General features: G+C 52.6%; 1 protein-coding gene across 3 annotated transcripts in view; it reads right to left on the bottom strand.

The window, feature by feature from the left end:
• The window catches only part of HOXB3 (homeobox B3), a 54,934-nt gene that overhangs the window by 6,243 nt on the left and 37,274 nt on the right, over positions 1-11,417 (bottom strand). For 2 of the 3 annotated variants that reach the window (XM_061391489.1, XM_061391488.1), the window contains exon 3: positions 421-508. The gene's annotated coding sequence lies outside the window, so the exon portion shown is untranslated. Of the gene's footprint in view, positions 1-420; positions 509-599; positions 976-11,417 lie in introns of those variants that run through there. The other variant, XM_061391490.1, reaches the window with a different exon arrangement.

The following is an 11,417-nucleotide window of genomic DNA, read 5'->3' as shown; positions in this document are numbered from 1 at the left end:
GCAACCCCCGCCCCCAAAAGCTTGGGAGAGTAACAATAGCTGGGAAGACCAGGGAGAGGGGCTAGGCCACCTTCCAGGACTTAAAAAAAAAAAAACACATAGAAAGAAGAGAAATAGAACAAAAAAGGAAGAGAGAAAAAAGGTTAGGCTCTTCTTAGCAGCCGGGCGAAAATTCAGTCCAGATCTGGCTGCTGAAAGAAAAGAGAAGAGAAAAGGAAAGAAGCAGGAAGAGAGAGGGAGAGGGAGAGAGGGAGGGAGGGAGAGAGAGAGAGAGGGAGAGAGAGAGAGAGTCGCTGCGTGGAAGGAAGCTTAAAGCTTGTGAACTCTTCTTGAACCGAGATTGGAGTCATATGGGCCATAAATCATTGAGACATACTCTCCGCCATTCACAAACTGATAGCCTATTTCAGTCCAGCTTACCTTAGCCACCGACGAGGGGAGAACAGGCAGACATAATATATATTCACATCGAGCCCCAGCGCGAGCGGCAGGCGAGAAATCTCCCCTCCTTGAAGGCAAAGGAAAAAAAGACCACTGTTTAAAGCGGCGTCGCCCCCCTCCCCAATAGCCACCCCGGCTGGGGAGCCCGAGGGGCAGACCGGCCGGAGGAGCCGCTCGGCGTCCGCTTCAATTCACTCGGCTTAGGAGCGGGGGTGCGCAGGAGGGAGGGGGTAGGGGAGCGGGAGAAAAATAGAAGATCGAAAGGTGCTCGGGCGGCTCAGCTCGCCGAGAATCCAGCTCCAGGCTCCGGCACGGCCAAGCCGCCACAGTGCGGTTGCCCTATAAGACTGGTACGCCCTACTCTCCGTAACAATGGCCTCTGCTTTTGCACAGGGAAAAAAACCACACAGACACACACACTCACACACACACACACACACATACACACACAAGCTCACACACACCCCCACCTCTCCCCCTTTAGCAAGCTTAGATGCCTGATAAGGAAGGAAGGTGATGGTGGTAATGGGGGAGGGGGGCATTTTGAACGCCCCCCCCCCGTTAAAAAAAAAAGACTGAGAAAGGAAAGAAGGTAGAGCTTTTAAGTTTTGTTTTTGTTTTTTAAGGACAGGTAAATTTTTAAATTCAGATTTTGGTGAGGGAGGAAGAGGAGCGCAAAGACAAGGCAAAGCTGGTGGAGTTCACAGCTCCCCACCACCACCACTAGTAAAACCTTCTGTCTAAGCGGAGAAGTAGCTTGGCCTTGCGGGGCTTGGGGGGGATGGTTCCTGGGTGCCCCTCTGCATTCATTTGCAGTGGGAACACTAGGACTTTTTTTTTTTTTTTTAAGTAGTTTCACTCTTGTGGGACTGGTGGCTGAGTCTCAGCAGTCTGTTTGTTCTCTCCTCCACACCCTCTATTCCTCTTCTCTCCGGGCAAATCTCCTGGCCCAGTTTCCAACCTGGGGTGGGGGGAACTAGACCTTTCTTTTCAAAAACCCCCTCCCATTTTTGAGAACAGACAACAAGCGGTGAGTGATTATTTCAAAAATCCAGACCATCTTGTAGGGGAGGGTGACAAAAGGAAGACCTTGTGTTTAGCTTGAGTTCCAGACACTGCTGGCAATAGAGAGGCTGTAAGAACTTCACGAAGAAGTTTCTGTTAAGATTCTCACCTCCGGATAGGCAGAAGGGGCTAAGAGGTGATAAGGACATTTGTACTTCTAAGAAGATTCAAAGAACCAGCAAAATGCCTTAATTTTAAATGCACTGGCAAAAGAGATGGAGGATAGTTATTTTTATTATTATTGTTCAGAACAAATCTGTTTACTTCTCTTAGCTCTGCAAGATTTAGGACTCTTGAAACAAGTGAGGAAAACTACAAAAGCTCAAGTTGTCTTAGAGTGCGTTTTAGAAGGGCAGGGAAAGGCTAGGAGGCCTGTAGGAGGAAGATAGGAGGCAAGAATGTAGGTGTCTGCAGATTTGGGGCGGGGGTGGGGAAGAGCCATTCCTGGTGGAAGAAAAAGACAAAAAAGCACCAGGACTTTTCCAAAAGCAGGAGTGTTTGCAACTTGGCAGAACTGCTGACTCCGGGCTTAGAGGATAAAATAGAAGTCCGGCAGTTTCTCTTTTCTACGAAGGCAGCTTGGAAAACTTGTTCTCTTAACTCTGCGTAGACAGAGCCAGCTACTACCCTGTGATGTCCTGGTTAGAATCCTTGGCTTTTGCTTTTTCCCATCTGGATGGACCAGGAGAGAAGGGACTGGGAGAACAAAGGTGAGAATGGTTTCCAGCTATTGTCTCCCTTCCAGAAGAGGGTGGCGGTATCTGGCAAAACTTCCCTCACACCCCATAGCTCCCCACTCACTGGCTTTGCTTTGGGCTGAGAAAGGGTCCTACTGTCTACTCTCATCAGGTGTGGCCCCTGGCCTCCTCCAGTCCCCACGTCTTTCAGGCCCACTAAGTCAGGCTTACTTCGTGGGCTGGAATAGCCAGTTTCCTGGGGCCCTGATGAACTGGAGTGGAGAGGGGGACTCTGGCCTTCTTAACCTCCAGCAAGGAACCCGTTGAAGAGTCTCCTACTGTGAGGTCCCTAGGATCCTAATGCCTGCCTAGAGAGTTGGTGGCTGAGGGTTGTGGGGAGGTGAAGATGGAAGGTGGAAGCCATTTTTCTATGTTTATCAGTATCAAGAAAAGAAAATACCCAAGCTGGACCCACTGCTGGGGCTCAAGCCAGGACCGTCAGAGAAAGCAGTTAAGGCTACAAAGAGTCTGTCCTGAGATCTCCAGACCCCGGTTAGAGACCTGTTGGACTGGACTTTATGTAGCTCTAGGCCTGGTGGGTCAGTGACTCACTCACCCAGGATTCTAGAGGTTTAAGAGACCAGCACCTTTGGATCTTTTCCTCTCCCACATTAAAAAGTCAAGAATGTACCTCAGACCCTCCAACTCTTCTAGCTGTTACTGCCACTAGAGAGAGAGAGAGAGTCATTGTGAAGTTAAGAGGAGGATCTGGTCACTTGCGGGACCTGCACGGCTTCACCCCAATGAGTAAGACAGAACCCAGGGACATCCAGTCAGTTGCGGGCCTGCAAGAGGATCAGCCTGGAGCTAAGCCAAGGGCAGAGGAGTTTTCCAAACACAGCAGTGGACCCCTCCCCGCTCTGAGCCTGGATTCTTGTGGTCCCTTCTGGCTACACAAGGAGGTGGAGTACAGTGGAGTGGGAGCGGAAAAAGAGGGCTGGGAGAAAGAAAGTTAACTTGGAGCAAATTTTGAGAGGACATGCACCCCCAAATGCAGGAGGAAATAGAGTAAGGACTTCTTAAGTAATTCTGAGAGCAAAGCCCCTTCCAAATACTTGAGACACAATTAGATCCCAGTTTGGTTTCCTTCTGGACTTTATTATTCCTTTCTGGAGATTTCTGGTTGGCAGATAGCCCCTTTTGGGGGCTGGGAGGATGGGGGATGAATGGTAGAACGGCAGCTCCAGGGCACCCTTTTCCGAGGTACGTCTGCAGGCTAGAGACCTTCCAAATTTCAAGCGACAGAGTGGGGCAGTGAGGAGCCTGGGCAGGAAACTTGGGGTAGGAAACACCAGCGGGGCTGGAGGGAAGACTTTGAGGTCTGGAAAAGGAGGAGAGAGGGATTTATCATCCCTGATAGTGAAGTCATAATTTAGGGGGAGACTAGAGAGAGGAGGGAACAATCTCTCCCTGGATTCGAGCCGGGAAACTTGGGCAACTTACCGTGTTTGTGTCTGTGTATGTGTGTGTGAGAGAGAGAGAGAAAAATTTTTTTTTAATTTAAGAGAAAGATTAAGACACAGAAACCTTAGAAATTAATAATAAAGGCAAAAATCAGAGAAAATGCCCCCCCCCCTTCATAGACATTCTTTCCTGTTTCCCCAGAGCTAGACCACTCACTCCTCCACTCCTAATCCATACCCAGTATCAGGACACCGGGCCCCTAAAATCCCCTTGAGCAATCACGGGGAGGGGGGCATCCTTGGAGGCCATTGGAGATGTCTGTTTCCCTCTGTGCCCAAAAAAACATCAAAGAACAAACGAAAATTCTCCTCTCAATAAGGGCAAACTGGCTGCTTCCTTTAAAATCGATTTCTGGTATCAGCCGTGGGATGACCAAGGGATTTTCCCCACCCCCTGCCCCAGCCTAGCGCCCAGCTCAGCCAGCCCCAAATCTGACTTGCCCGCCAGGCTCCCTGAGAAGCCAGGACCTGGGAGTGGGGCTGGAGGTGGTGAGGCGTTTAGCAATCTCTTTCTGGCCCTGTCTGGGTTCCGGGTCCCACACTCTTCCAGATTCACGTCCAACTCTGTGGCCTCGGAGAGTCGTGAAAAGTACACACGCACACGCACACACACCCCTGAATCTCCATCTCTTTTAAATATTAATGAAATTTCAAAGATGGGGGCTATAAAATGGGAAATGCTCCTGCAAATCGCTCTTGGTATTTGGATCCCGAACTCCCACTTTTCTAAGATGCCTGAGCCAGTGGGAACAAAGGGGCAGAGGAAGGAAGATTTCCCGCCTGGGTGGAGGCTGGTGTAGACCCGGCTCAGTAGAAGCCGAGATCCAAAGAAGAAAAAGGCCACCGAGACTGAAGTAAATTGAAGTAAATTCCGAGTTGAACTCTCCCCTAACCCCAGGCGTGGGGGCAAGAAAAAGAGGAAGACAAAACAAGGCTCCCACAAGGGTTTGCAAAGTCTGCTCAGTGAGCAAGGAGGCCACGCCAGTGCCCCTATGCCGTGGACCAAGGCGGTGAGCGGCGCCCAGTTGGGTTTGAGCTTCACTGTATCAGGGGTCCCGCCTCACCCAGAAGCTCTGTCCCGGCCTGACAAACCCCACCCCTGTGGATGTAGAGACAAAAGGTGGGCAAGGCAAGAAGGAAAAGGGCAAATCTTGGACAGCTGGGGGCCTGGGGTCAGGGGTGGGTTGGGGGGTTTGGAGGGGGATTGCTGGGGAAGGAAGACAGAAGCTGACGAGGGAGGTACAGGGCCCAGGGAGTTGCTGCAAGGGACTGACTGCGCAGGTCTCTCCTGACAGATCAGATGCCTCTCTCCCACTGACCTCTGTTTAGCAGACAATAACTCATGGGATTAATGACCAATCAGTGGAAGGCCTCCTGAGCTGCCTCCAAATATAAAACTCCAAAGTCAGAATGGGATAGGCCCAGAATCTGGGCCTGCTGGCCCTTTCGTTTTTTTCTTTCTCTCAAATAGGGTTTGGGGTGAGACTTTAAGAAGTCTCAGGCAAAAACAGACTATTTCCTCTCAGGATTATCTGATTTCCAGGAGCTCTGATTTCTAGAATCCCCCCAAAATGAATTTGTTTCTCCTCTCTTCCCACTTCTTCCACCAGAATTCACATCCCTGACAACACTTCCTAAGGCAGTCTGGAAGCCGCCCCTCCTCTGCTAGCCTCCCCGTAGCCCTGATCCTACAAGAAATCTCCCTTCTCACATCCAGGCCACTTCTGAGAAGCCCCCACCTCTTTTGAATTTTATCTTTTTTTTTTCTCAGTTAGGAGAAGAAATGGAAAATAAGAGCAAGAAGACAGGGATCATCCACCTTGCAGGACTTCTGTCCTGGCTTCCCTGGGAGGAGACCTGGTGTAATGCCATGGCCCCCTGCGTCCAAAGGCTCAGGGGGGCAAAGTGAGGCTGGCAGTGGTGATGGTGGTCTCCTGTCTCAGATCTAAATTCTGAAACCATAATTTGGTCCCTGGGCTGGTGTTGGAGGGACTTCAAAAGCTGTTCCCAACAACTCCAGCCTCAGCTCCGAATCCTGGCAGAGAAAGTGCTCTGCTCTTTGAGGCTGAGCCCCTCCTTCCCTAGCTCCCCTCCAAATGCCAATCACGGCCCAACCCAGCTAGCTAGCCCCACCCACTGCGTTCTATCTCCAGTGCTCTAGGCTTGGGCTTCTCCTCTGCTGAGAATAAGGACACCTTCAGGAGGAGGAATAGTCCAGATTCCAGTGGATTTCCTCGAGTCAGTCTGAATAACCATGCACTTCTCTGGACATATACAAACTTCATGTATACTGCAAATATGCATGCACATAGCGACTTCTATACTCAGATGCCCACAGAACCCCAGAAGCAACAAAAAGGAGTTGCTCCCAAGCACTAAAGAGTTACTCAAGGTCAGAATTGGGAAGAACTCAGGGAGTGTCCTGTCCAATGCTGCCACTGCCAAAGATAGAGAAACTGAGGTCCAGAGCCAGGAAGTGGCTTGCCTAAAGTCGTACATAAAGGAAAGGTTTGGGAGTCAGGAGGCTTGGATTCTAGGTCCAGATTGGCTGTGTAATCTGAAGCAGAGACTTCACTGGGCCTCAGTTTTCCCCATCCCTAAAGCCAGATCACATGTGTGGAGGGGAGGGCTTGGGCTAAACGATCTTCCCTTTTGAGCTGACAGTTTGTGGTTCTCTGTGTACTGATGTAAAAGTGAGTGACAACAAGCAATCATAAACTGATTTCAGATAATAATGGGTACCATCTCATCCAAAATCAGACTATTTCCTCTTGGAATTTAAATGCTTACACCCCCACAACTGAGTGCCAACCCAACTCCTGAACCCTCAGAGGCTAGTGCACTGGTTTTTACTGCCTTTCTGTGTCGAGGGTGGGTTATTCTCCACCTTCATCACCAAATCAAAAGTACTATTTTCGGACATAGCAACCTGAGCAGTAAATAATTAATTTGTGTAATTAGAGGAGGAAGGCTTCAACCTGGCAATTTTTAACCAGGAGTCAATGCACCCATTGTACCAGCCTGGCCTTCTCACCCGACCCCCAACTCTACCCACACACCTACCAGCTTCCCCAACTGCCTCCCCCTACTGGGAGACCAGCATTCCCAGGACTGCCAGCCAGGGTTCATGGAGTCAGACTGTTTCCTCCCCAACAATGTTCCATTCTCTGCCTTCTCCCCTAAGAAACTGGTCTGCCTGCAGCTGCCCCTCGAAGCTAGCTTTCCCGACCCCCTAAAGCTGTGCTGGGCTCCAGGTACAGGCTCTCTGCTCTTGGGACACATGTAATCCACCTCCCAGCTCAAAATGCCCCAACAATGCAGCGAGTTTGCATTTCAAGAAACTCCCATTAATATCAATTTACTTCACTGAAACCTCGGGTTCTTCATCAAGTTGATGATTTATGATAAAATCAATTAAATTACAGCCACTTAGGGCCCAGCCGCTTCCTCTCAGATTTCATTGGTGCGGGGCCCAAGTGTCTGGTGGAAAAATGCAAGTTTAGCTGGAGGCGAGGAAAGATAATTCTGCGGCTGAGAAAATTTAATGCAAAACAATTTCCAGGCAAAGCCCGGTGTCTGGACAGAAATGCAAGAGCCACCGGTTGGCTGGCCTGCGGAAATAACTATCTGGGGTCAAAATATTTTTCTCCCACCCCCATCATCCTGCATGGCTCCTTTCCCCTGGTCCCCTTTGTGCTCACCGGCCCCCTCCCAAACAGAGATTTTGGGGGAATTTGAGCAGTACTAGTGGAACCCCCACCAGCCTCAAACCACCAACAGCCCCTACCACTTCAGGCCTTTTTCTCCCACCCCCTTCCCAATCCAGCTGTGCTCACTAATTCCTTAGTCTTGCATGGCAAAGTTAAAGGTTCAAAGTGAAGATCAGGCAGCGTGGGCAGATGACACAGAGGGGCCAGGGACCAGGCCAAGTGGGCACTGCTGCTTGTGGCTGTGGGAGGAAAGAAAGCACAGACTGCAGCAGCATTCCCCCATGGCGAGGGTACGAGGCAACAGAGAATGTCCAGAGCAACCAGGTCCTGCGTACCCAGACCTGAGAACACCAGGTCCCCATGCAGCTGCCGATGTGCTCACTTGTAAAGCGATGCTGTACCCGACAAACCCCGACCCGAATGAATACACATGTGCACTCACACAAAACACACCTACGTGTGTGTGCCTGCACACTCCTTACACCTCACATCCTGCCCCTGCAAAGAGACAGCTCCCACCATTTCCCCACATCTGGAAAAATAAATCCCAGTGAATCAACCTGGCATCGCCTTCCACTCCAAAGAGAGAGGCTTCTCCCGCCTCTGTTCTGTTTGGTTTTTGGTTTCCAGAGGAGGCAGGGAGTAAACACAGCTTCTCTGAAGCCATAAATCACCCCGTCTCCTACCTTCTCAGTTTAACACCCGTCCTTAGCGCAGCCCCTTGTAGTTTCAGCTTCAAATAACCCGCGAGGTGCTAGTAGGCTCTGACCATGGTGGCAGCTGGACTTTGGGAGCAGGACCCAGCCGCCCCCCACACCCCAGCAGCTGCCCCTCACATTTGCCGCACAACCCGGAGCTCCCAATTCCCCTGGAAAACTCCCCGCAGCCTCCACCGCCCTTCCTGAGCCCCAGCGCTCCCCAGGCCCTAGCCGGGTCCCGTCCACACCCCGCATTCCTGCACACCGACCCGCACCCTACGCCCACCCTCACTGCCTCTTCAACTCGCCCCCATGTCTGTCTCGCACCGATCCGACTGTCCTCCTAGACCGGGGCGCGGGGATCTCGGGCACCCCGCTCTCACCCCGAGCCCGGCCCGGAGCCCGCACCTACCTGTGCGGTTCTGCTAGGGCGCGGGCAGAGGCAGGCGGCTGGCCGGGCCTGGGACCCGGGGCGCCAGCGGGGGCTGAGCGGCCGGCAGCATCCCGGCCCCACCGGCCGACGCGGGGAGAGGCCCGGAAGCACTCCCCCAGCCCGCCTGCCGCGGCCGCCGCTTTGTTCGGCCCTCGAGGCGGCGCGCGGCCGGCCGCGTGGGGCTGCGGGAGGCTGGCGGGCCCGGCGTGGAGCGGGGTCGAGGCTTCGAGGCGTGAGCGGGCCGAGCGGCCAAGCGAGAGGAGCGGCGACTGCCGGGGCGCGGGGAATCGGGGGCGCCATGGCGGAAGGCGGGCGCGCAGCGGCTCTTCAATGTCACCGGCGAAATGGGTTCCATATGTCCGGCCCGGCGGAGGAGGGAGGGGAAGGGAGAGCATTCTGAGCAGGACGGGACGGGAGCATGGGGGGCGCGACGGGGGAGCCCAGCGGCGGCCAGGGGAGGGACTGGAGAGGCGAGCAAGGTTTTCCATTTTCCCTGGAGTTGTCTAAAGCTGCTTAGGCTGGTGGCAACTTTCCACTTTTCCTTTTCTTTCCAGAACGATGGAGAAAGAAGGAGATTAGCGAGGGTAGCATCCATGTGTTCTGGCCAGGGCTTAAAGGGAGAAGATGTGGATTGGAGGTGAAAGGGAAAGTTCTCAGGCTGCTGGAAGATCAACTTCTCCCTGCCCCTGAAGAGGGAAAGAACAGACCAAACGCAGGAGGGGGAAAGAGGCCAAGGAAGGAGTCCCAGGGTCCTGGTGTGAGAGACTGACAACAACCAGCAGCCCACCCCAGGGTGGGATTCTCTTTGGGAAGATTCCAATCTTTAAGTTACTGAAGATGGTGGTGGAAGAGGAGTTTGAAGTGCCCAAGACATCTTGGCCATTCTCAACACCAGTTCCTACCCCAGCTGCTTCACACCTGATTTAGCACCCCCGGGGCCTACTCTAGAGACGCTGCTTCTGGGATGGCCTCGGCTTTGGGCAGCTGCCTGTGAGAAGGCACAGAGCCTGGAGGAGCTTCCAGACCCTACAGTCCTTTCCTCAATGCCGCCCACCCCAAGGGGATGGGCTCTTTCTCTACATGTCTATCTCTATTTGTTTTTCTCCTCTCTCCCCCCTCCCTCCCTCCCTTTCTCCCTCTCTCTGCCTTTTCTAACCATCTCTGTGGTCTCTGTCCCTTTCTCACAGTCTTTTTGTCTTCTCACACTCTGCTTCTCTCTTTGTCTTTAGTGAATTTGAATGGGGCTTTGCTAAGGACTTCAACTTCGGAGTATCTCCAGAAATCACTTCTGGACTCGATTAGGCTGCTCCTCTGGGTAATGTGAAGCCCTTGGTCTAAGGGCCCTGTCCTCTTGGGGGTAGGGGGGTACTCATCCTTCTGCCATGGAGACATGTCCTACAGAGAAGGGGGCCAAAGTGAGTGGTTTCCTTTCCACTTCCCTTCTCACTTAACTCTTGTGTATGTACCTATCCAAATTGGGGGGTGCCTTCTGCCAGGACAGCCTCCCTGCCCCTCTGAGTGGCCTTTGTCTCCATTCTCCCTGTCATCCTCTCCTTGGGCTCTGCCTTGACCTCCCTCCTCAGAAAGGGAAACTGCTGCTGCTTCTCTCTCTGGGACCCTCTCTTTTTTCCTTCTAACTTTTTTTCCTTATCTTTCTAACTCCTCTGCTCATTAAAGCAATGGCAGCCCAGCTTCTTAAAGGCACAGGAATAAACACTATAATTATATACACAAAAGTGGACTCCAGCAGAGTCTGGGGAGAAGATAAGAGTCAGCAGCTTTCTTAAAGCCCCTTCTATCAAATACATTCTGCCCCATCTCCTGAACAGCACAAAAGCCAATGGTGTGTGTGTGTCTGCGTGCAGAACTGTAAGAAGCAGGGCACTTCATGGCTACATGAACCAAATGTTTAAAAAACAACAAACCTGCTGATCTGGAGGGTAGGCCTATATGCCTGGATGGAGGGCATCAGGCTTCACACAAGGAGATTTAGCAAGGGGCCAGAGACTGACTAAAAGATAATGGTAGAGAGGGATGTTCTCCCTGCTTTTGTCTCCAGGGGAAGAGAAGAGGAGGGGGGTATCCCCAGGGCCAGAAGAGACAAAGACATGAAGGGGGCAGAAAGAATGGAGAGGAAAAGCAGGGGGGGCGGTGGCGGATATCAGGCCTCCACTGTGACAGGGGGCGACACAGAAAGGGGAGTTGGAAGAACAGAGGCAAGGGCCTGTGAGGTTGGCTCCCAGCTCTCCTCTGGCCTGTCCCAGGGAGCAAACCCTTCAGCCTTCTTCTGCTATTCCCCACCCTCCAAAACAGGCTGAGCTCAGAAGCTACCAACACCCAACTGTTCCCTTCCCCCTGGCTCAGGGATTTTAAGACTTCAGCCTCAATCCTGAAGCACTGGATTGAGGGTGAACTCGCCCCCATCACTTCCCAGGTGAGGGAGAAGGAAATAGTTGCTTCCCACACTGAGGGGTGGGGGGCTTCTCCAACACCAAGGATGGGGTCCTGAAGCCCCCTATCCCTCAGGCCTCTCTGCTGCTCCTCCAGTCCTTCACACCTCCCCATGCTCTCCAGCCCTGTCAAAGCTGCCCTTGAATCCAGTCTCTCCCCAGCTCCTTTTAGCGACCCATCCCAGCCAAGGTCTTGGCCTTCTCCTTCTCTTTCTCACTGAACCCTTTTCAACCCAGACTCCCAAATTGGGAGGCCTCACCTACCACCCACCCCAAATGCTGTCTGTTCACAAGGACAGGGCTCAGTGCCCACTTGGAGCAGAGCGTGGGAGTGAGTTCCTAGGTGGACTGGGGCCTAAGCAGCCACTCCAAAGCACAGCTGATGCCATGAATAATTAACACCTGGGCGCGGCATCACTC

This window comes from Bos javanicus, chromosome 19 (genome assembly GCF_032452875.1).
Source record: "Bos javanicus breed banteng chromosome 19, ARS-OSU_banteng_1.0, whole genome shotgun sequence".
Lineage (NCBI taxonomy): Eukaryota > Metazoa > Chordata > Mammalia > Artiodactyla > Bovidae > Bos > Bos javanicus.
The sequence above is the reverse complement of the archived record's forward strand: the minus strand, read 5'-3'. Positions and strand labels throughout refer to the sequence as shown.